Raw genomic sequence first — 25,825 nt, forward strand, 5'->3', positions numbered from 1 at the left:
CTCTCTAGGGGGTTGTCTAATAGAGGAGGTTGAGGATGTTGAAATTAACTATTTACAGAGAAGTTACTTAAATGTAAGTGTGGGGACAAGATCACACTAGGTTGAGATGATGATAAGATATAATAAAATGAAAAAGGAAATGAATGGAAGAAATGCTGAGAGTACTGATACACTGGGAACTCATGATCATAGGAGAAAAAAATTTTAATTCTACCATTTCTTTTTGCTGTTAGATAGAAACTGAGTAATATAAAAGAAGAGGGGGAAATCACTGTATTATAGTGCAAGTTCTTGTTGTGCCATTAACCAGATCTGTGCTCTTCTGTGAATAGACTGTAGTGTGGAGGTGTTACTCTCAGCTTAGACCAGTCCCCTTCAGTCAGGAGGAGTTTCACGTGCTTACAGCATTGCACGGTACAGAGGTTAACACGTTTTATGTGGCCCATGCTGTGAACATAGTAGGGATACCTTTCCTACAAGCATTCTTATACATCTGACTAGGAAGATGTATTATATGCGTTGCAGAATTGTTAGTAATAGCAAACAAAATAGAAACAGTCTCAATCTATCCACAAGAGACTGAGAATATATAATAGAATTAACAATGAAACATTACTCTGCAATTTAAAAAGAACTGTAACCGCAAGGAGATGTTATCCATCCATAAACCTAGTCTCTATCTGAAACAGCTGACTTGCTCCAGCCCTTTCATATATGTAAAGAGTGTCTTCTGTCATCATTGCTGTGTTGCCTCTTTCTGATTGTTTGGTCACTCAGATGGTAAAGAGTCAGCCTGCAATGTGAAAGACCTGGGTTCGATCCCTGGGTTGGGAAGATCGCTGGATAAGGAAATGGCAACCCACTCCAGTATTCTTGCCTGGAGGATCCCACAGACAGAGGAGACTTGAGGACTATAGTCCATGGGATCGCAAAGAGTCAGACACGACTGAGCGACTAACGCTTCTTTGAACACCTGGAAAGTTATTGGGAACTGCTGGGCTCCAGTTATTTCATTTCCCTAAATCATAGATATGACTACATTTTGTCTAGAAACAGATTAGGAGTAGCAAGTATTTTTCAAAAAAGGAATGAAGCAGGGGCATCTGATAAGCACTGAGTGCAGCAGTCCAGCAACCTGGGTTTTAGTATTTCTATTGGCTCCTTCCAGACGATTGTATCTGCACAGATCCAGTAGCCAGATATTGCAGGACCATAAATCAGATGGATCCCTAGGATGGGGAGGTTGTACCTGGATTACAACTTCTGAATCCCAGCTGGAACTCTCTCCTGGGTTTTCTCCAATTTGCAAAGTATCACCATTTGCTTTTGTGCCATCTAGGTGTCTAGTTTGCAAACCAACATGCAGGTTTGCAATATGTTGGCTCCAAAGTCCCAATCATTCCAAGTCTATGAATCTTTCTAATTTTGAAATGACCTTACCATGGCTTTTATTTTTTGTTTTGTTTTTATTAAATAGAATGCCCAAAAGAGTTTAGCCCATACTGTGTCTAGACTTTTCACTTGCAAACTGAGCCCTGATTGGATCAGTCTGTTTGGCCTATCAAATGTTGCTTTTCTTCATCAATAACTCTTAATACAATTTCACATGGATAATGAAGTATATACAGTTGGTGATTGGCATGTAAAATCTACATTCGCTAAAATATGAGAATGAGGATAAGTAAGCATAGCCAGAAAGCATTGTCATGAAGTATTTAAGATCCATTCTCATGTAAAATAATTTAGCTGAACCCTTCCTGAAAATTCAACCTATAATTTGAGAATCAGTCACTTAAATCTCAACAAAATTTCAGGGGGAACAGTTTTCTAAGCTATGAAGTATGAGATGGTGTCTTCAGAAAAGATTACAGTATATTTTTTTTGTCTAGAATTTCAATGGATGAGATTGTAAGAAAATCAATACATATACATAGGTAAAACTGCAAACTGTATAGTAGTCAGTGAAAAATGCAAAGTGTGACTCAGTAAAAATTGTAGGAATACTTAATTTTGATACTCAGATATATTGAAAGCATTCATTGGTTATTAGAGCTCTTGAACAAAAGAATATTTGAGGAGTACATGCAAGAAAGAGATAAACTGATAGGGTTTATTGATTTTTTAAGGAAAAGATACAGAGGCAGTGTAATCACCCCAAAACATTTTGGAGCAGTGTAAATAGTCAAGAATTCATACCAGAATGCCAGAATTACATGATGTGATGAAAAATGTGTAATGGAAGGAACTGGGATACATGCTCCCGAATGCACATAGCAACATTGTTCACAGTAGCCAACGTGTGGAAGCAACCTAGGTGTGCGTCAGCAGATGGATGGACAGAGAAGATGTGGGGGGGGGGGGTGCGTGTATGCAATGGAATATTAGCTTTAATAAAGAAGATCCCACCATTTGCAAAAAAATGGACGGACCTGGAGGACATTATGCTAAACTAAATAAGCCAGACACAGAAATACAAACACTGTATCATCTCACTTGTATGTGGAACCTAAAATAGTCACACTCATAGAAGCAGAGAGAAGAAGAGTGAGTGCCAGGGGCTAGGGGATGGAAGAATGGGAAGTGATGGTCAAAGGGTGCAACACCACACTGGCATAAAGTAAATAGTTTCTAGAGATTACCACATAGCACTTGTAGCTAACAATACTATATTGTACACCTAAGATTTTGTAAGAAGGTAGATCTTCTAAATGTTCCTACCATACACTAAATAATAATAATAATGAGGTGAGAGGGAAAATTGAGAGATGATGGGTATGTCTATTACCTTAATAGTGATAATGATTTCATAAGTGTATACTTATTCTCTAACTTATTGAGTTATATACATTAAATGTGCACAACATTTACATGCCAATTATACCTAATTAAAATTATATATATATGTGTGTGTGTGTGTGTGTGTGTGTTTATGTGCTGTGCTGGGCTTAGTCGCTCAGTAATGTCTGACTCTTTGCGACCCTATAGACTGTAGCCCATCAGGGTCCCCTGTCCATGGGGATTGTCCAGGCAAGAATACTGGAGTGGGAAGCCTATCCCTTCTCCAGGGAAACTTCCCAACCCAGGAATTGAACCAGGGTCTCCTGCATTGCAAGCAGATTCATTACCCACTGAGCTACCAGAAAAGCTCATATATGTATGCATGTATGTATGTGTATATAATGAAGGTCTTTACAGCTGGCAGTAGTGGTAAAGAATCCGCCTGCCAGTACAGGAGATTTAAAAGACTCAGGATCAATCCCTGGGTCAGGAAGATCCCCTGGAGAAGGGCATGGCAACCCACTCCAGTATTTTTGCCTGGAGAATCCCATGGACAGAGGAACCTGATGGGCTACAGTCCATGGAGTCACAGAGAGTCAGACATGACTGAAATGATGTAGCATGCATTTATAATGAAAGGATCACTAATGGAGTAATGCATTAGGAATTAAATAGGTGCTTGTTTAATAGTCATATATTATTAATAATAGTTTAATTTAAAAGTATTTTCCAAGGGTGGGATGATTTGAGAGAATACCCCTGAAACATGTATATGACCCTCCAGGAGTTGGTGATGGACAGGGAGGCCTGGTGTGCTGCAATTCATGGGGTCACAAAGAGTCAGACACGACTGAGTGACTGAACTGAACTGATGTATATGACCCTGTGTAAAATAGATGACCAGTACAAATTCGATTCATGAAGCAGAGCACTTGAAGTCAGTGCTCTGGGACAACCCAGAGTGATGGGGTGCGGAGTGATGTGTGTGGGGGGTTGTTCAGGATAGGAGGACACATGTACACCCATGCCTGATTCATGTTGATGCATGACAAAAACCACCACAATATTGTCAAGTAATTAGCCTCCAATTAAAATAAATAAAATCATTTTTAAAAGTATTTTCCAAAAAAATAAAATTAAATATATATTAAAATAATTTTGATATCTGTATTTTTAAATCTATTGTAAGCCTTTTTTACAATATTGAATATTTTGAACAAAAATGTGTCATCTTTTGAGTAGCCTTCAGATCCTTCTAGGACAGTCAGGAACACCTTTAAGAGTCACTTTCTACTTTCTAATTCCTTAATTCTGTGCTTTGTCACAGTTTTGATTCCATGACTTCCTAGCTCCACTGGGCTCACACTCAAGTGTCTGGAGTAGGCTTTGCCTTGTGCAGCCCCCAACTCATCCCTTTAGACTAATGTAATGCAAACTCCGCCAGCGCTGAAGCCCCTGCACCCACCCCCTGTTACCCTCTGCCTGTTAGTCCTCACAAAGAGTGTTTCTTTGTTTATATCAACCAGAATTCTATCATTTTGATGGAGAAATGCATTAACATTCTCTCCGCTGGCATCATTGCCTGAATGAATTGTCTTGAGGGATTTAGGAAGGTCCAGTAATAGAGATAATAACATTAATCTTTCTGATTAGGTGTGCTCATTAGTTATAATTAATCTGGGGGAAATTAACACCTTGTTATTGTTCATGAGTAATATAATTATACTTGAAGATCTATTTGCAATATATTCATATTTAATATGTTAAGAGAAACACTGTGTGTGAAGCATTTACTTTCTAGTCATTTCACGAAGGCTAACTTCCCTCTGTTCAAAAGATAACTGTTTTCAAGAATTGTTTACTATTTTCAGTTTTATCCCAACGCAAGCCATCATTGGGTTTCCTGGTGGCTCAGACAGTAAAGAATCCACCTTCAATGCAGGAGACTGAGGTTCCATCCCTGGCTTGGGAAGATCCCCTGAAGCAGGGCATGGCAACCCACTCCTGTATTCCTGCCTGGAGAACCCCATGGACAGAGAAGCCTGGGGGCTACAGTCCATGGGGTCATAAAGAGTCAGACACAACTGAGTGACTAACTCGTTCACTTTAAAGCCATCCTTGTTGGATAGATTTGAATATATAAGCTCTGTATTTGAGTATAAAATAGTTTTAATTATTTTTTTACTGTAAAATGATCTTTCTTCAGACTCTAACCTAAAAACACCAGAGTTGAGATTAAAAATAAACTAGTCACAATCCAATCCAATCATACTCCGTGGAATTAACTATGTTTGGTCTTTTTCTTTTCTTTTGTATTTTCAGTTCTTTGGAGAGTTTTCTCCACCTTAAATAATACATCTTTCTTGAGTTTACATCCTTGTTGACATCTCACCATAAAAACTAGGGACCAATTACCTCTCACTACTTCTATACAATTCCCACCATCCTCTTCCCCTTTCCTATCCATTTCTAAATTTTTAATAATCTCACAGCATTTGGTTACCTATTTAACTTAAAATAATAGGCCAAAAGGAAACTTTGTAAATATTAATAAAGTGAGGATTCCTTGCTGTATTGAATGCCCCAATGCTGTTTGACATCTCATCCATAACTTAAGATGTTCCTCAAATTATGATCCATTTTCCATTGTTAACTTTTTCGTTTATTCATCATACACATTTTCTCCTGTATTCTTAATGTTCCAAAAATGCTTCATGGTCATGTTTAGCCATTCATATTTCAGACTGAAGAACCAAGTCATTTAGCATATGTAACTGACATGAATATTCTCTGCTAGTGTGAATTAAGGTTGATATCCCCAAAATCAATCCATAAAATGATAGCTTTCTGTGGACTTCTGAACTTGACTTTAGTATGTGGGTAGAAAGTAGGCTAGGATCATCTCCCACCAAATGCCAGTTTGTAAAGGATGATAACTTGATGCCAATATCAAAGGTGAAAGCCCTACTATTTGCAGGCAGATCACTGAACATTTTTAGAGAAACACTGTGCTTTTTCTTGTGTGTAAATACCATGTTCCCAGTCACTCGGAAAAAGAGTTTGGAAAGAACTACATGGATCAGGGAGTGGTTCCACTGGTAAAGTTCTCCGTACAGGTTCTGTAAGATAAACTTTGTGTTTTCAATCCTGTTTTACCCTTCCAGGTTTTGTTCCTGTTGTGTCTGTGTTTGGAGTCCTTGGGGAGAAATACTGGAAAAATCAACTCTTTATGTTCACTATAGCCTTGTCTAGGGTAGAATTCCTATATAAATTCCTATTAGAAATTCCTATATATAAATAAAATCCTATATATAAATTCCTATATAAAGAAATCCTATATAGACTTCCTATCAAGAAAGCTGAGCACTGAAGAATTGATGCTTTTGAACTGTGGTGTTGGAGATGACTCTTGAGAGCCTCTTGGACTACAAGGGGATCCAGCCAGTCAATTCTAAAGGAAATGAGTCCTGAATACTCACTGGAAGGACTAATGCTGAAGCTGTTGCTGCTGTTGCTGCTGCTAAGTGGCTTCAGTCATGTCCGACTCTGTGTGACCCCATAGACAGCAGCCCACCAGGCTGCCCTGTCCCTGGGATTCTCCAGGCAAGAACACTGGAGTGGGTTGCCATTTCCTTCTCCAATGCATGAAAGTTAAAAGTGAAAATGAAGTTGCTCAGTTGTGTCCGACTCTTAGCGGCCCCATGGACTGCAGCCTACCAGGCTCCTCCGTCCATTGGATTTTCCAGACAAGAGTACTGGAGTGGGGTGCCATTGCCTTCTCCGAATGCTGAAGCTAAAACCCCAATATTTTGGCCTCCTGATGCAAATAACTGACTCATTGGAAAAGCCTCTGATGCTGGGAAAGATTGAGGGCAGTAGAAGAGGACGACAGAGGATGAGATAGTTGGATGGCATCACAGACTTGATGGACATTAGTTTGAGCAAGCTTTGGGAGTCGATGATGGACAGGGAAGCCTGGCATGCTGCCGTCCACGGGTAGCAAAGAGTCAGACATGACTGAGCAACTGATCTGAACTGAACTGAGGGTAGAATTCCACTGCCAGTGCAAGAGATATGGGTTTGATCCCTGTGTTGGGAAGATCCCCTGGAGCAGGAAATGGCAACCCACTCCAGTATTCTTGCCTGGGAAATCAGAGGAGCCTGGCAGGCTACAGTCCACAAGCTCACAAAAGAATTTCATATCTCCTGCTTTAGCAGGTGGATTCTTTACCACTGAACCACATGAGAAGCCTGACAAATGCATTCCCAATTGATATGACCAACCTGCCCCCAGACTTAGCCCACCCTACTGTGTTTTCTTCTTTGATGTGAAATTATTATAGTTAGAACTTTTTTTAACTGTCATTCAAAGGGGCATCATTAGGGAATAAAATCACACTTATGCTCAGCCAGTCACAGGAAACCAGAAGCAAGGCCATGTGCCAGTAGATCTTGACCACACAGTAACTGAGTGTATGTCTAAGACTAAAGCATCATATTGGTAGGAACTGGTGAATATACACAAGTGCGGATGTCTGCTCTTAATCTCCTGCTGAGTGTATGGAGAGAGAGACCTCCCCAGTTGCCCAGGGCGACCAGTTGTAGACACTCCAGCACCTCCAAAAGGAGAATTCTTTCTCTGTGTTCACTTAGGTGTCTGTCTCATCCTCCTGGGCTTGGAAGGATGCAGACAGATATTCATCAAAATCCCAAAAGACCAATGTAGAATATTCCCAATCATTATTTTGTTCATACAATGAATATTTATTGAGTAACTACAGTCTCTTGAGCACTTTCCTTGATAGGCAACAGAACATTGAACAACAGAGAGATGTTCCTGGCAAAAACAGAGCTTGTTTAGAGAGGGATGGAGAGACAGAATAAATCAACAAGCCAGTTGTTGATACAAGTTGGGAAGAACTTATAACAGTCAAGTGTTAGTTGCTCAATCATGTCTGAGTCTTTGTGAACCCATGGACTGTAGCTTGACAAGCTCCACTGTCCATGGAATACTCCAGGCAAGAATACTGGAGTGGGTTGCCATTCCCTTCTCTAGGGGATCTTCCGGACCCAGGGATCAACCCTGGGTCTCCTGAATTGCAGGGTAATTCTTTACTGTCTGAGCCACCAGGGAAGCCCCCATAACAATTAAATATGAGGACAAAGGGGAATGCTGTTTTGGGTGGAAGCTGCATAATATGGGTAGGAAGAGGTCTCTGATGACTTGATAGTCTAACAGAGATCAGAGGAATTGAAGGAACAAACTGGATTTCTTTTATCCAGGGAGAGGGAACTAAAGTCTCAGATTCCTAAAGTGAAAGGATCCTTTGTATGTTTACCCTTCATTCAGTTTCCTTCTGACTTTCCTCTAACACTGCTTTTATCTAGTTTTGGAAACTCCATATCTTTTTTTTTTTTTTTTTAAGAATTAAAGTGAATATTTATTTATAATGAGATAATAAATGACAGGAAAACACAACATTTTCAAAACTGATGAATAACACAAAATCTGGAAATGTAATCAAGCTTTTGTTTTTTACAACTTTTTATTTTTGTATTGGGATACAGCCAACCAACAGTGTTCTGATAGTCTCAGGTGAACATCAAAGGAGTTCAGCCATACATATCCGTATGTCCATTTTCCTCCATGTCCCCCTCCCATCCAGACTGCCATATAGCATTGAGCAGGAATCTCCATATTCTTGATGAAGGGAAAATGAATGTCCATTGCATGCTGAATGGACCGAGGAATTAGGCTCTCTAATTGATTTAGGGTTAATACCTAAGTTCTTTAGAACATGATGCTTAAATATTGCAAATTTTAACTTTGGTCCTTGTAGGAACCCATGATTATTCCTGGTTGCTCTCTGCACCATTGGCCTCATCCTCATGATATAAATTAGTCACTATAACCAGGGATCACATAAAGGTTTTAACTTATTTTGATTTGCATTTCCCTGATGATAAGTGATGTAGAGTATCTTTTCATGTGCCTGTTGGCCATCTTTATTTCCTTTTTGGAAAAATATTCAGTTCATCTGCCCATTTTTTAATCAAGTTGTTTGACATTGAGTTGTATGAGTTCTTCATATATGTTGGATGTTAATCCTTTATTGGTCATGTCATTTACGAATAATTTCTCCCATTTAGTAGATTGTTTTTTTGCTTTATTTATGGTTTCCTTTGCTGTGCAAAAGACTTAAGTGTAATTAGGTCCTATTTTTTTGAATTTTTGCTTTTATTTCCTTTGCATTAGGGAAAAGTATATACCAAAAATTGATATAATTTATGTCAAGCATTCAGAGAAGGAAATGGCAACCCATTCCAGTGTTCTTGCCTGGAGAATCCCAGGGACAGTGGAGCCTGGTGAGCTGCTGTCTATGTGGTTGCACAGAGTCAGACATGACTGACATGACTTAACAGCAGCAACAGCATGTCAAACATTAGAACAAGACAAAAGAGATATACTTTAACACACTCAGCCTCAGAAGCTCTATCATTTTAAATTATTATTTATTACATAGTCAATATTTTTGAAAAATAGTTTACATTAGAACCAAGAATTGCATTTGTTAACTTGACTCTTTACCATGCAACTACACTGATCCAAAAGAAATGCTATAAAAAGAATGTCCTTTGTCTATTTTCATCTAAGATTTTTATAATATCCAGTCTTACATTTAAGTCTTTAACCCATTTTAGGTTAATTTTTGTATACGTTGTTAGAGAATCCTCTCTTTCTTTTCTTGTATCTGTCCAGTTTCCCCAGCAGCACTTATTGAACATGCTGTTTTCTACACCATATATTCTTGCTCCCTTTATCATCGGTTAGTTGACCATGATTGTATTGGTTTATTTATGGACTCTATTCTGTTTAATTAATCTACACATCTGTTTTTATGCCAGTAATAAAAAAATACAATGAGATATCAACTCACACTTGTCAGAATGGCTGTCATCAAAAAGACTACAAAAAACAAATATTAGGATATAGAGAAAATGGAACCCTAGTCCACTGTTGGTAGGAACGTAAATTGGTGCAGATAATGTGGAAAGCAGTATGGCGATTTCTAAAAATCTAAACATACTATCATATAACCCAGCAATCCCACTCCTGGGTATATGTCTGAAAAGACAAAAACATTAATTTGGAAAGATATAAGCACCCAAGTGTTCATAGCAGTATTATTTACATTAGCCAAGATATGGAAGCAACCTAAGTGTCCATCAACAGATGAGTGCATAAAGAAGATGTGATACATAAACATGGACACACACAGTGAAATACTATTCAGCCTTAGGAAATACTGAAATTGTTGCCATTTGCAACAACATGGATGAACTTAGAGGCTATTATGCTAAGTGAAATAAGTCAGACAGTAAAAGACCAATGCTATATGATGTCATTTATACATGGAATATAAACACTACCAAAAAAAACTAGTGAATAGAACAAAAAAAGAATCAGGCTTATAGAAAACAAACTCATGATAACCAGTGGGGAGAGAGGAGGGGGAGAGCCATCATAGATGCAGGGGATTAAGAGGTATAAACTGCTGTGTATTAATATAAAATAAATGCAAGGATGTACTTTACAACACAGAGAACCTACCAATATTTTATAATAGTAATATACAATGAGTATAATCTTTTAAGAATTTGGAATCACTGTATTTTACCCTTGTAATGTATATAATATTTTACATTGACTATACTTCATTTTTTAATGCAAAAGCGGTGTTAACTTTTGCAAATACTATCACTACTTCTGGAAGATTCAATTTATATTATAAGCATTCTTGTCTTCATTCAATAACATAGGAACCAGACAAAAGAAGTATACATTAACACAGTCAACCTCAGAATACCCACTAATTTTTCATCATTTATTTCTAAGCTAGTATATTTAAAAAACAACAAGAACCAAGAATTGTATTTGTTAACTTGGCTCTTAACCATGCAACTACATTGATGAAAATGATTATTTCCTGCTATGAATTTATTTTATCACCAACATTGATATGAATTTGATATGATACTGTACGCAAGGTATCAGTATAGCACTTGATACATACCTGGCCCTCAACAATAGCAATATTATTATAGAATGTAAGTTCCCATTTGAACTTGCAAATGTTCATGCTGGATTTAGAAAAGGTAGAGGAACCAGAGATCAAATTGTCAACATCCATTGGATCATCAAAAAAGCAAAGAATTCCAAAAAACATCTATTCCTGCTTTATTGACTATGCCAAAGCCTTTAACTTTGTGGATCATAATAAATTGTGAAAAATTCTTAGGAAAAGATGGGACTATCAGACCATCTAAACTGCTTCCTGAGAAATCTATATATAGGTCAAGAAGCAACAGTTAAAACTGGACACGGAACAACAGATTGTTTCCAAATTGGGAAAGAAGTACATCAAGGCTGTATATTGTCACCCTATTTATTTAACTTATATGCAGAGTACATCATATGAAATGCTGGACTGGAGGAAGCACAAGCTGGAATAAAGATTTCCAGGAAAAATATCAATAACTTCAGGTATGCCAATGACACCACACTTATGGCAGAAAATGAAGAAGAACTAAAGAGTCTTTTGATGAAAATGAAAGAGAAGAGTGAAGAAGTTGGCTTAAAACTCAACATTCAGAAAACTAAGATCATGGCATCTGGCCCCATTACTTTATTGCAAATAGATGGGAAAACAGCGACAGACTTTATTTTTTTGGGCTCCAAAATCACTGCAGATGGTGACTGCAGCCATGGAATTAGAAGACGCTTGCTCCTTGGAAGAAAAGTTATGACCAACATACACAGCACATTAAAAAACAGATTTTGCCAACGAAGTCCGTCTAGTCAAAGCTATGGTTTTTCCAATAGCCATGTATGGATGTGAGAGTTGGACTATAGAGAAAGCTGAGTGCTGAAGAATTGATACTTTTGAACTGTGGTGTTGGAGAAAACTCTTGAGTCCCTTGGACTGCAAGGAGATCCAACCAGTCCATCCTAAAGGAAATTAGTCCTGCATATTCATTGGAAGGATTGATGCTGAAGCTGGAACTCCAGTACTTTGGCCACCTAATGCAAAGAACTGACTCATTGGAAAAGACCCTGATGCTAGGAAAGATTGAAGGCAGGAGTAGGAGGGGACGACAGAGGATGAGATGGTTGGATGACATCAGTGACTCAATAGACATGAGTTTGAGTAACTCTGGGAGCTGGTGATGTGCAGGGAGGCCTGGCGTGCTGCAGTCCATGCGGTCACAGAGTCAGACACGACTGAGCAACTGAACTGAACTGAAGTTCTCATTTGAATGTAAGTTCCCTGGGGTAGAAATATCTCTGCCTCATTTCCTCACTGCTAAACTGAGTTTCTATCACATAGTAGATGCTCAATAAATGTTTGTTGCATGAGAAAACAAATACACAGGTAGAAAGTGAGATCCAATATTTATTGATCCATTTACTGTTGTCAAGAACTTTCTTCACACAGCACCTGATGTGGGCACTACTATTGCCATGTTCAGATATAGAAACTGAGACAAGATGAAAAGCAACATTTTTAAATACACAAAACCGACAAATGGTGCAATAGAGACAAGAAATCTCATGGTTTATTTCCAGGACTCATTTTTAAACATCATACTACCTTGATAAGTTGAATCTATATTTTAGTTTTAAAAGATACCCACTTAATTTTATATATTTGCTGCAATATTTGGTGTCATTATTGTTCAGTGGCTAAGTCACGTTTGACTCTTTTCAACTTCATGAACTGCAGCACACCAGGCTCCTCTATCCTCCACTATCTCCCAGAATTGCTCAAATTCATGTCCACTGAGTCAGAGATACCATCCAACCATCTCATCTCTGCCACTCCCTTCTCCTCCCACCTTCAATCCTTCCCAGCATCAGGGTCTTTTCCAATGAGTCAGCTCTTCAGATCAGGTGGCCAAAGTATTGGAACTTCAGATTCAGCATCAGTCCTTCCAATGATATTCATGTTACAATGATGTCACTATAAAAATGTTCCTTATATTACCTCATTTAAGACAGCTTTTTCAAAGATGTAATTTGACTTTAGGTTATTTTTTGTATGAGTAAGATTAACGATTCTCTAGAATAACAACTCTTTCAGACTTAGATCACTTTTCATTCTTTATTAATAAACCTTTTAGAGGTTTAACTGGCACAATGATTGTATCATTTGTCATTTAATTTGGGAATGTCAAGAAAGAATAGACTAAAATACGTATTTTTAAAAAATATATGAAGTGCAGATTGTTATCAGAAGGGACATGTTTTACTTGTATATATTCAGCCTGTTATAATGAAGGCTTTCTTATCATACTGGATTTTCAATGAAACCAATTACAATTTGTTTAGTTTCCAGCAAGAACACAAATGCATTTGTGTCTCATCTTTCGAAGATAAGCCTTTCAATCTCTGACCTCAGTATTTTCCATGATGAAAGCAATAGCCAGAAAAATAAAGGTAAAAAGAAAATTGAAGGTAGGAGATAGAGAACATATGAAAATGCAATAATTTAGATAACTATTTTAAAATAATAGATAGTTTAAAGTTAAAAATATCATCATCATGCCACAATGAAATGGTAAAGCCATAGGCCTAGTTCTAGTAATCAAAAACTATTATTAGCTAGAGTTAATGGAATGTCTGCTGTGATTTACATAGCTGGAACACTCCCAATAATCTTGGCATTATTATCTCTGTTATAAATGATAAAACAGGTTGGGAAGGTTAAACTTCACATGCAGATGTGAGTCTTATTCTTTCCAATCATCCCAAATTGCAAGAAGCAAGTTTTCCCTTCCATATGACCACATAATATTCTTAAGCCCAAGACCCATTCTCTTTTCTTGAACTTCTAAGAATTTTGGCTTATAAAGGGGAGTAGGTGGGTGGAAATTCAGGCAGTGAAATGCACTCATTTAAATCTCAGGGCACACAAAGGTGTTCTTAAACTAGACCATCCATGGGAGATGAGCAGCCAGCTTTGGCTGCAAAGACCTGAACCAGCATCTCAGTCAGAGCAGATTGATGTACTTCTGAGAGAGAGAGAAATTGGTGTCTGCATCCTGGCCTGCCTTCCTAGATTAATACTATGGGATCTGGAGTGACCACACACGCTCCTAGATTGGTGCTTCTTATCAAACCCCTCCTCTTCTTGTCTTGGCTCCTGCTCCACAGAAACACTGCATTTCCCTGCCCCACAGGTCTAACCTAGGTGACCTTCATCCAGACTCCAAGATTCCTGACTGGGTTATTTTGCCTCTCTCTGTGCTCTTTCATATCACAGCTGTGGGGTACACCATAAGTCCAGCCTTGACCACGAGCTATTTTTTGTTAGCAAACCTTATTGGCAGTATAAAACAAGAACTCACCTGTCCTTTCTTTGTGTTCCTGCTCTAATACCCTGATTATCATCCAGGAGATTTGGATGCTTCTAACTGACTAGATGATGAGAAACCCTGGGCTGGAAGAAGCACAAGCTGGAATCAAGATTGCCAGGAGAAATATCAATAACCTCAGATATGTAGATGAAACCACCCTTATGGCAGAAAGTGAAGAGGGACTAAAAAGCCTCTTGATGAAAGTGAAAGACGAGAGTGAAAAAGTTGGCTTAAAGCTCAACATTCAGAAAATGAAGATCATGGCATCTGGTCCCATCACTTCATGGGAAATAGATGGGGAAACAGCAGAAACAGTGTCAGACTTTATTTTTGGGGGCTCCAAAATCACTACAGATGGTGACTGCAGCCACGAAATTAAAAGACGCTTACTCCTTGGAAGGAAAGTTATGACCAACCTAGATAGCATATTGAAAAGCAAAGACATTACTTTGCCAACAAATGCCCATCTAGTCAAGGCTATGGTTTTTCCAGTGGTCATGTATGGATGTGAGAGTTGGACTGTGAAGAAAGCTGAATGCTAAAGAATTGATGCTTTTGAACTGTGGTGTTAGAGAAGACTCTTAAGAGTCCCTTGGACTGCAAGGAGATCCAACCAGTCCATTCTGAAGGAGATCAGTCCTGGGTGTTCTTTGTAAGGAATGATGCTAAAGCTGAAACTCCAATACTTTGGCCACCTCATGCGAAGAGCTGACTCATTGGAAAAGTCTGATGCTGGGAGGGATTGGGGGCAGGAGGAGAAGGGGAAGACAGAGGATGAGATGGCTGGATGGCATCACGGACTCGATGGACATGATTTGAGTGAACTCCAGGAGTTGGTGATGGACAGGGAGGCCTGGCGTGCTGCAGTTCATGGGGTCACAAAGAGTCAGACTGAGTGACTGAACTGACTAACTGACTGAAATGACTAGAGAGGGCTTTCCCGGTAGTTCATATAGTAAAGAATCCTCTTGCAGTGCAGGAGACCCAGGTTTGATCCCTGGGCTCGGAATATCCCCTGGAGGAAGGCATGGCCCCCCACTCCAGTATTCTTGCCTTGGGGAATCCCCATGGACAGAGGAGACTGGTGGGCTACACTCCATGGGGTTGCAAAGAGTCAGACACGACTGAAGCGACTTACCACGCACACACACACAGCTGACCAGAGAGAGATTTATAATGAAGTGTAGAAAATAAATGCTCACCAGTAACATCTGCCATATTTTTTCCAAAATCACCTCCAATTATCTAGTCAACAGTGGACATGGCCTTTGAGTTTCATCAAAGAAGATGTCCATTAAAACCAATTTTCTCTTATCTTTATAATCATTTTGGCAATTTTTAAATACAGACATTGTTTTAATTTGCAGTGGTTCTTTGAATACCTTTTCTGTTCCAAAACCAAATCACAAGTATTCATTGACTGTTGATTAAATATCATTTGTTGTCTTCATTGATTGATTGCTTTTTAATCTCTCACTTAATTTTTAAAATATTTTAAATTGAGTTGAAAGAAGACATGAGTAATTAAAAACATGTTTAAAATGGAAAATCGTATTAAAAAGAATAGACACTATTGAATAAATCCTTGTCTGAGTTTCCTAGAAGTCATGGTAAAGGGAGAACCATTACAAAGTACACAGTTCTTGTTGTTTAATTAAAGTAAACATATCTGCTTTCAGATGTTAAAAAAAAAAAATCCTGGCTCTGAAAACTATTAATAGAACATCTTTTTGAGAGTTTTAGCTGTCAGCATTGGTTTTAAAAATAATTAAGGAAAAGTTTCTAGATGGTCTTGGAGAAAATGGATCCCAGTGGGGATTTACTGAATACACTCTAATGTAATTTATTAAACCCAGCAAACTAGAATATGGTTTCATTAGCAGAATCTCAAAGCCACAGATGCTCATTAACTCTCTTGTTTTATACCCAGACAACTATTTTAATCATAACTATAGTCCAGACATGAAAAATTCAGTTGATCTGACTTTAAGCATGAGAACAGTGCAAATATTAAGTTGGCCCAAAAGTTTGCTCATAACACCATATGGAAAACACAGAATGAAGCTTTTGGCCAACCCAATGAAAGAAGAGTTATTTAGTTGGTCTCAAAGCAAGAGTGGAGAGTCTTGACTGAAGTTATTCTGACGGTCCATCTTAATTCTGAAGAATGTGTGTTTCCATAACATTTTGGGTCCAGTAAGAATGATGTTTGTATCAAACATCTGACTCATTGGAAAAGACCCTGATGCTGCGAAAGATTGAAGGCAGGAGGAGAAGAGGGTGACAGAGGATGAGATGATTACATGGCATCACTGATTCAATGGACATGAACTTGGGCAAAGTCCGGGAGATGGTGAGGTACAGGGAAGCCTGGTGTGTGTTACAGTCTATGGGATTGCAAAGAGTCAGGCAGAACCCGGCAGCTGAACAACAGCAAACAAAGATGGTGTCAAAAGTTTTACTGAGAGCAACTAAACGAACAGTTGAGCATCACCTCTAAACTTGATAAAAAGTCTGAGCATCAGCACCAGAGCAGTGTCAGACACTATAGACAGAGCTAAATGACCAGGTGTGGAAATAGTCCCTCAAAGGATTAAGAGCCAGACTGAAAACAATGAAGCTCTTGGTCACTTCTTCCATGATAGTACATTCAAAAGGTGAAAACTGGAGAAACCACCTACTCTTCCAGTTCAATTTTCCTTCCACTGAAGGATGTTTTGGTCAAGGATCAGGTGGGCCGCCACCACAGAAGTGGGTGGGGGTGGCTCATCTCACATAATCATAAGAACTCCCCCCAAGACAAAAGCCTCCAGGGGTTTAATGGACCTAGGGACCACAAGGAGCGGGAGGGGCAGGCTATGAATGGGAAATATCAAACATTGGGTCAGGATGGGGACAGTGTGTTGAAGGTTTCTTCCTCTCCCTCCTCTTAGTAAGAAAGGCTCAGCAGAGGTACCTGAAGAAGACATCTTTGCAGGGACTCTGATGTGGGATTTGGGGCCCCAGACTAAGGATGTATCTAAGAATGTGGCTGGCCAGGGCTCCCCAAGTCTTTGAGAGCAGCTCCTCATAGACCGTGCAGATGCTGGCTGTGTCGGCGTCTGCTGTGGGCAGCACAGCTCTCCCTCAAGTAGAGCTTTTGTAATTGCCTTTCAGCAGACCTGAAATGTCACACACTAGTTTATAACCAGAAGTTAGATTCCTCAGAAAGAAGCTGTCACCTTCTGAGGCAGAAATTATATATCCTGTTCATCTAAAAGCTGATTTGCATTATTTTGTGCACATTTTTAGGAAGATAGTGTCCTCATCACATGAGTCTCAAGGTGTTCATATATCATAAGTTTGTTATAGTTACTATTACCTTTCATGGAGTAATATATACTTTATAGTTGCCAGGGGATCTCTGTTTACTTGTTGTCTATTTTCCATTTACAGCAGCCCTTGCTCTGCAGTCTTCTCCAGTAATTTGGAATATACCCATTGTGTGCCTGTTGACAACTCCTCTCTTACTTGCAGACAGCCAGAGAAAAACCATGTAGAGTTCAGTCCCCACCTTGAGCACCAGCAGGATTCCTGTCCTTTCTGTAGGCATAGAGTCTGTGAGGTATCTGTGGGGTTGATATCACCTTTTTACTCTCTGTACAAGAGGAGAAGGAGTGCAGAGTTATCCTGGGCTGACCTCCTAACCAAGCCAGTTTAACTCAATCCTCTTATGAGCTTCCATATTCTAGCTATCCAAAAGCAGATTTGTCAGGGCTAGAAACATCTAGGAACTAGGACAACTCCATGGACTGTAGCCCACCAGGCTCCTCTGTGGCGATTTCCAGGCAAAAATAATAGAGTGGATTGCCATGCCCTCCTCCAGGGGATGTTCCCAACCCAGGAACTGAACCTAGGTCTCCCACATTACAGGTAGATTCTTTAACTCTGAGCCACCAGGGAAGCCCAAGAACACTGGAGTGGGTAGCCTATCCATTCTCCATGGGATCTTCCCAACCCAGGAATTGAACTGGTGTCTCTTGCATTGCAAGCGAATTCTTTACCAACTGAGCCACCAGGGAAGCCCAGATTATCATATTAAGTGAAGTAAGTCAAACAGAGAAAGGAAAATACTATATGATATCACTTATATGTGTATACTAAAATATACAAAAACTAGTGAAAAGAGCAAAAAAACAATTTTTTTAATTTTTTATATTATAATCATTTTTGAAATTGAATTTTTATAGCTACAGTGAGATATTTTGGAAGTTGATTTTATATTTTTAGGGCCTCTGCTGTCTATCTTCAACACCATTAATTTTTACAATCTTGAATTCTTTATTTTGACTCATTCCTCACCTAGAATATATATCAATGAGTTATGTTAAAGGTCTTGCCTTTTTAAGAATGTTTTGTTTCACTTGTGTATCAACATACCTGCTTTGCACACATCCGGTGTGTAGTTATGTTTTTGTTTTTCTCAGTAGTTTCACTTTCTGATCTGATTTTTCTTACTTGGTGGATTTATATTGCAGCATTATATATGTAAGATTTTACTTTATCTTGTTAAACCTATTACTTAATAATTGTTGGTACTTACTTTTGCTTTGGATGTGACATTTATTCTTAGGTAATTTCCTTTCTTGAATTGCATCATTTCAAAACATTCAAGGGGCTTCCCTGGAATCTCAGCTGGTAAAGAATCTTCCTGCAATGCAGGAGACCCCAGTTCAACTCCTGGGTCAGGAAGTTCCCCTGGAGAAGGGTTAGGATGACCACTCCAGTAACCTTGTGCTTACCTAGTGGCTCAGACAGGAAAGGATCCACCTGCAATGCAGGAGACCTGGGTTTCAGCGCTGGGTTGGGAAGATCCCCTGGAAGAGGGAATGACAACCCACTCCAGTATTCTTGCCTGGAAGATCTCCATGGTCAGAGGAGCCTGGTGGGCTACAGTCCAGGGGGTCACAAAGAGTTGGACACAACTAAAGCGACTAAGCCCAGCACAGCACAAAATATCCAAGATCATTTTTGTTGTCTGTAAACCATCACCGACTCAATGGACATGAGTTTGGGTAAACTCCGGGAGTTGGTGATGGACAGGGAGGCCTGGCTTGCTGCAGTCCATGGGGTCGCAAAGAGTCAGACATGACTGAGTGACTAAACTGAACTGAAACCTATCCATAAATGTCATTTATCTTTTTTTAATGAAAAATATTTATTAATAAACAGCAGACTCATTATTGCCAGAATTCAGTGAAATAAAGTCTATGAATAAAAACAAGCAATCTGAAATATATATATATATATATATATATATATATATATATATATATATATTACACATGCAGGGCACTAAAGAATATATGGATTTGATTCAAATCATGCTTTTTTTTTTTTAATCTTGGACTGGGGTATTTTTGTTCATTTACATTTAAATCTACTTTAGGAAAAATATTTATTGAAAAAGTGCTTGAGTCTATTCAGCAGTCAAATTCAGAAAAGTTGACAAAATTTGCAAACATTGATTTAAAAGAAGAATCACCCAATAGTTCTTTTGAAGAGAGGCACAGCAAATGTTTGGATCTGATAGTTGGATTCTGTCAGTTTTAGTAATTGTTTTCTTAGACCATCCTGAGATCACTGATATTAACTACATCCTGAGGTCTGGAAAGTGAATATTTGTCAGCTGCCCAATTTGTTCTGAAAATGTTAGCTACCTATCCATGAATGTCATTTATCTTAACTGGTGTTACTTGGTGTGGAAGCAGCAGGCTTCCTCGGTGGGTCAGCTTTCTTTACTAGAATCCGCCTGCAGTGCAGAAGACTCAGGAGACGCTGCATGCTCGATGTTGGGAAGACCTCTTGGAGTAGGAAATGGCAACCCACTCTAGAATTCTTGCCTGGGAAATTCCATGGACAGGGGAGTCTTGTGGGTTGCAGTCCATGGGGTTGCACAGAGCTGGACATGACTGAAGCAACTGAGCACCACACACAGTATGGTACAGACACATTTTGTTGCAAATGGAAACTATACTATTAACAGTTTTGAAAATCAAACATTGTATTTCTACATATTTGTATACAGGCAGTACAGAGACCATATAAAATGTTAAGATGTATATGTGAATTTGATTTCAGAAATGTTGTATTTTTTTTTCTTAAACATTTTGACATGTTTTCCCCAGAACTGTGAATACTGTTTGAATTAGATATTTCAATAGAAGTCAAAGAGATAGTTACAGGTTACGCTGTAACAATTTGCCCTATAAAACCTCTTACAAATACATAATGGTCCACACATTTATATATAAACTCTTGATAAAATGATATGACATTCAGGGCTCACTTCAGACAAGTAGATTGACTGAACAGGTAGGACCCTTCTAGGATCCTCTTTTTAAAGTGTTCTAGCACACAGCTTTCTGTGACCACAAGTACCTGTTTGCTGAACAGTTAAGCTACTTGTTTATATTTTTCTTTTGTCAAGTGGCTAACTTTTTTATTTTTATTTTTTAAACTATAAAATGAGAACTATTCACTCTCCTAATTACTGAGACACAGTTTTTGAAACTACAAACACCCAGAGCTTTTGAGTATCAGAAGAAAAATGTCAGAACAAGGAACACTTCATCCTTGTGAAGACCCAGAGATGTATAATTGAAGCATGATTAGTGGCATTTGTTTAAAAAGAAGAGATGAGGAACTAATGTTTAGATACTTTCTAAGTGACTTAAAGAAACAATGAGCATAATTTCTCAAGATTTTTGTACATGGTTGTTTTTTTAATTATATAACCAATATATAACTTAGATGAGATCTGTCAGTTGGAAATTTAGATAAACTTTCTTTAGACTTCTCAGTTTTATGGCATATGAGTCGAGGGACTGCTGAAAACTTCTGTGCTTTGTGGTGAGATTATATTGTGAACTCTTCTTGAAGATCCTTCAGTTCAGTTCAGTCTCTGAGTGGGGTCTGACTCTTTGTGACCCCATGGACCACAGCACGCCAGGCCTCCCTGTCCATCACCAACTCCCAGAGTTTACTCAAACTCATGTCCATTGAGTCAGTGATGCCAACCAACCATCTCATCCTCTGTCATCTCCTTCTCCTTCTGCCTTCAGTCTTTCTCAGCATCAGGGTCTTTTCCAATGAGTCAGTTCTTCACATTAGGTGGCCAAAGTATTGAGCTTCAGGTTCAGCATCAGTCCTTCCAATGAATATTCAGGACTGATTTCCTTTAGGATGGACTGGTTTGATACTTTATTAAACTATCATTTTGTTTTTCATGTTTGGGAATTAACCTAGAGTTATCACCAAATGTTAGAGAGAAAATTTCTGCAAAAGATTAGGATCCTCGCTGCCTCACAATCAATACTCAAGGCTTTATTACAGTGTTTTCTCCTCAAAAATTATAGTTCTCTTTCTAAGCAGTGTTCTGATAACAGCTGTTAATGTAATGTTACAAAGGGTGATTAAACATTCTGAGGAAAATCTTTTAGAGGAACATTAGAAAGGTACAGAACTGATATTTCTTTAAAATGCCAAAAGTAATCAAAAGAAATTAAAGACTATTTTCAGTTCCAAGTACATAGAGAAGAGGTTAATGAAAGTGGTAAAAATTGGTAGACTACAGAGAGGAAGCAAAACTTGCCTCCTAATCTTCACTTTCTTGGACTCAGTTAGTGATGTGTAGCTTGAGTCCTAAGTACCAGTTGGCTGAGCCAATAGTAAGAAACTAATGATCATTTTGCACCATATTTTTACACTGCATATAGAGGCATTAATACACAATATTTTTTCTTTTTCTGATTTACTTCACTCTGAATAACAGACTCTAAATCTATCTACATCTCTACAAATGACCCAATTTCATTCTTTTTTTAGGCTGAGCAATATTCCATTGAATATATGTACCACATCTTCTTTATCCATTAAGAACAGTTGCTATATTGTACAGTGAGTCAAATGTAAACATGACAAAACCATTTTTAAATGAAATTATTTTTTACCGAATATAAATTAATCAAGACAAATGTAACTGAACATCTGGTAAAAACTGATAAATTAAAACAGAATGTGATTACAGGACTGATTTTGTGCTTATAAGAAAGCGTTCAGTATAGGGCTTTAGGACATGGGCTATATGGCAAAATGCTTGAATATATGTCTTCACTCCACCAGTTATTAGGTGATCTTGACTAAATTACAGAATCCTTTTTCTTCAGTTTTTTTTTTTTTAAGATGAAAGCACTTAAGTACTTAAAACACTACTGAATACATAATAGATAGTCAATAAGTATTAGGGTTTTTTAAATTAATCAATATATTGTGAGCTTTTTTAAAAAAAAGAAGAAACTAATGATAACATTAAATAGAAGTAATGTTCCAAGTTGGCATAATTTCCATTTCAGGACACCAAAAATTGGCTTGGTATATAAGAACAGAACTGTTAATATTAATCTTAAAATAATAATGGAAATAAAATGAATTTATGTGGCAGTTTCAAGATTGTAGGAAAGACAAATGGATGCTAGAACAGAAACCTGAAGTAATATTTTAGAAAGTTTTAAGATTGTTATTAAGTAAAAGTAGTTTGAATACTAAAAAACTACAAAATGGTAGGAATAAGAATGTCTCATGAAGACTGTTAATACTGAATTAATTTCATTTTGTTTTCATGATAGATTATCTTGAATAGATGAAAGCAGTGTCAAAGAATATATATGATTTTATCTAAACCTCTAAGTTTCTGACTCTTACAGATAAAATTGAATAGAAGATATAAATTATATATCCATGAGTATAAATTGACTGAAAAATAGTTGAAAGTTCTAATTTTAATAGGCTGATCTAAGAGGAATATAAATGCTAACCTATACTGCCATAAGGATGCCTCTTCCTTGGGTTTTATATGTTCTATTTCATTGTTATCTTATAATTTTACTATCATTCAAAAGCACATTAATTTAATTTTTAAGTGAGACAAAACAGAAGAAAATAGTCAATGCACTGGACTTACTTCAACATTAAAGCATCAAGTCATCATCCAGAATTAAGAGGAGGTAATTTAGTATCAGGGAACATAGTGTCCTGCAATATTTGTCTTTTTAATCTCACAACTTAAGGAAACCTGGCACAGCTACAGTCCATGTGTGAAAAGCTGGGGATTTTAAATGACTGTTATGTCAAGGCAACACTAAGACAAACAAGTGTTGAAATATATTATCTAGACCAAGAAAAGCAGCATCGCCCTATTCTGCAGTCCACGCACAAGTGGAGTATGTGTCAAGTGTCTAAAAAGGACATTAATTTATAAAGCTGCAAAAATTAAAACCGTCTTGGCTGGAAATTAGAAAGATATGCCAATGCAATAGGTGGTTGTTGTTACTTAGTTGCTTAGTCATGTCCAACTCTTTTGCAACCCCATGGACTCTAGCCCACCAGGCTCCTCTGTCCATGGCATTCTCCAGGCAAGAATACTGAAGTGGGTTGCCATGTTCTCCTCCAGGGGATCTTCCCAACCCAGGGATCGACCCCGAGTCTACTGTGTCTCCTGCATTGTCAGGCAGATGGATTCTTTACCACAGAACCTCTTAACTTCCCCCTGGAACAAGCTTCTGGCAACCCACTCCAGTAATCTTGGTTGGAAAATCACAGGGACAGAGGAGCCTGGTGTGCTACAGTCCTTGGGTCATAAAGTGCCGGACACAGCTGAGCACACCCGCACATACACAGGCACACAGAGTTCATACAGACATTGCCAGTCATGGGAACAAAGCCATCCTGTGGCCATTGCCCTGGCCCTGGTTTCCATTCAGTGTCACAGACACATGGCTTCTCCTGGTGGTCTCAGCAGTATCTGATGTGCGTTAGCTCTGCTAGAGCCTGGGGTCAAGCGAACTCATGACCATGGTTGGCTAAAAAAGAGACCTCAGGGATTTTCTGCAAATAGGACATTTCCAAAGCCATCATCCCCTCAGGGATCTATTGGTTCCTGCTGAGCCTCATTTTATCTGTGGCTTGGGCAAATTTCCAAGTATGTGTGCCAACTTTTGGGGAATTTTGGTGGCTGTTCATCCTACTTATGCCCTCCTTCAGCTGTTTATTTTAGAGCTGGTTGAGTAATACCAGCATCTCATGTTGAGAGATTTTATACTACATTTCTGTGGCATGCACGTGCTCAGTCTCTCAGTCATGTCCGATTCTTTGCAAGCCCATGAATTGTAGCCCACCACCGTCCTCTGTCCATGAGATTTCCCAGGAAAGAATACTGAAGTGGGTTGCCATTTCCTCCTCCAGGGGATCCTCCTGACCCAGGACCAGACCCATGTCTCCTGCATTGGCAGGTGGATTCTTTACCACTAAGGCACCTGGGAAGCTCACATTTTTATTCCTCATATGTTATTTATTTGAGAGCTGAGAATGGTGAGGATAAGGAGAAACGTTAAAAAAGCAAGGTTCCAGATCAGTTCCAAATCAGCAGACAAATTTATTTGGAAAATATTTCCCAGTTAAATGCTATTTCAAAGAGCAACTTCATTTTTTTAAAGGACTTTTTGGTGTGAACCCTTTTAATGTCTTTACTGAATTTGTTACAACACTCCTTCTGTTTTATGCTTTTGTTTCTTGACCACATTCATGTGTGATCTTTGCTCCCTGACCAGGGGTCACACCCTCACCCGCATCTTTGGGAGGTGAAGTCTTAACCATTGGACCACTGGGGAAGTCCCCACAACTTCATCTTTTACCTCAAATGTGTTACAGTTTTTCTGTTTTAATCTAAATGAAGTAAAAAGAGAAAATATCTAGAGAATATAATGGAATTTTCTTACTTTAATTTTTGTTACTACTGATTAAGCAAATATACATTTTTCTAAAATGACTTAAACAGGGAGAACTATAGCAACATAATGTAAAAATAATGCTTTAAGTTTTTTAGTTACATCAACTCAATGTCAAATTATTTTAAAGATAATTAAATTTATCTATTTTTCCAGAGGATTATTCTGTTTGTATTATTTTAAAGTAGCATAGATGTATGTGTGTGTGGGTATAACTTCTAATATCACGTATTGGTTCTAGAGAAATTTTCTATATTAATGTACTATAAGAAATCTGTTATTATAAACTAATAAAAATTCAAGTCAACTTTTAATTTTAAAGCAAACTTCATAGAATAAAAAGCAGTGTAATAAACTATCTCAGCAATGTTTTTCCAAACTTCCCCTAGACCCGACTCCAAATAGGTAAACAGGCATCTGACCTACAGTCCCCTGACTTTCAGTCTCTTTTCTCTTCCAACAGAAGACTAACAGAAAAGTAGATCAACAGTATTGTGCCCAAGGTAATAGCATATTGCCTGAAGTTATATTGTAACTGAGTCGTTTTAGTCTGTTTCTACTACACTTTTCTATTACCAGTAATAAAACAATGAGAGCTAGCATATACTGAGACTTTAGTGTGTGAAAGGCACTATCGTACAAGCTGTATATATATTAACTATTACTTCCCTTGGTCCTCACTCTCCCAATTATGCACCAGATAAATCCCTGATTTAACTTAGCATTCAATGTCTACCACCGTCTTACCCTTGACTGCTTTTCAAATCAATGCCTAATGAACTGGGGGCTCATCCTAGAAATATTAA

At 38.2% G+C, this 25,825-nt stretch overlaps 1 protein-coding gene across 1 annotated transcript in view; it reads left to right on the top strand.

Moving 5' to 3' along the window:
- Positions 1–25,825, top strand: part of GALNTL6 (polypeptide N-acetylgalactosaminyltransferase like 6) — a 1,502,749-nt gene that overhangs the window by 325,419 nt on the left and 1,151,505 nt on the right. The gene's annotated exons all lie outside the window — the stretch shown is intronic.

This window comes from Bos indicus, chromosome 8 (genome assembly GCF_029378745.1).
Source record: "Bos indicus isolate NIAB-ARS_2022 breed Sahiwal x Tharparkar chromosome 8, NIAB-ARS_B.indTharparkar_mat_pri_1.0, whole genome shotgun sequence".
NCBI lineage: Eukaryota > Metazoa > Chordata > Mammalia > Artiodactyla > Bovidae > Bos > Bos indicus.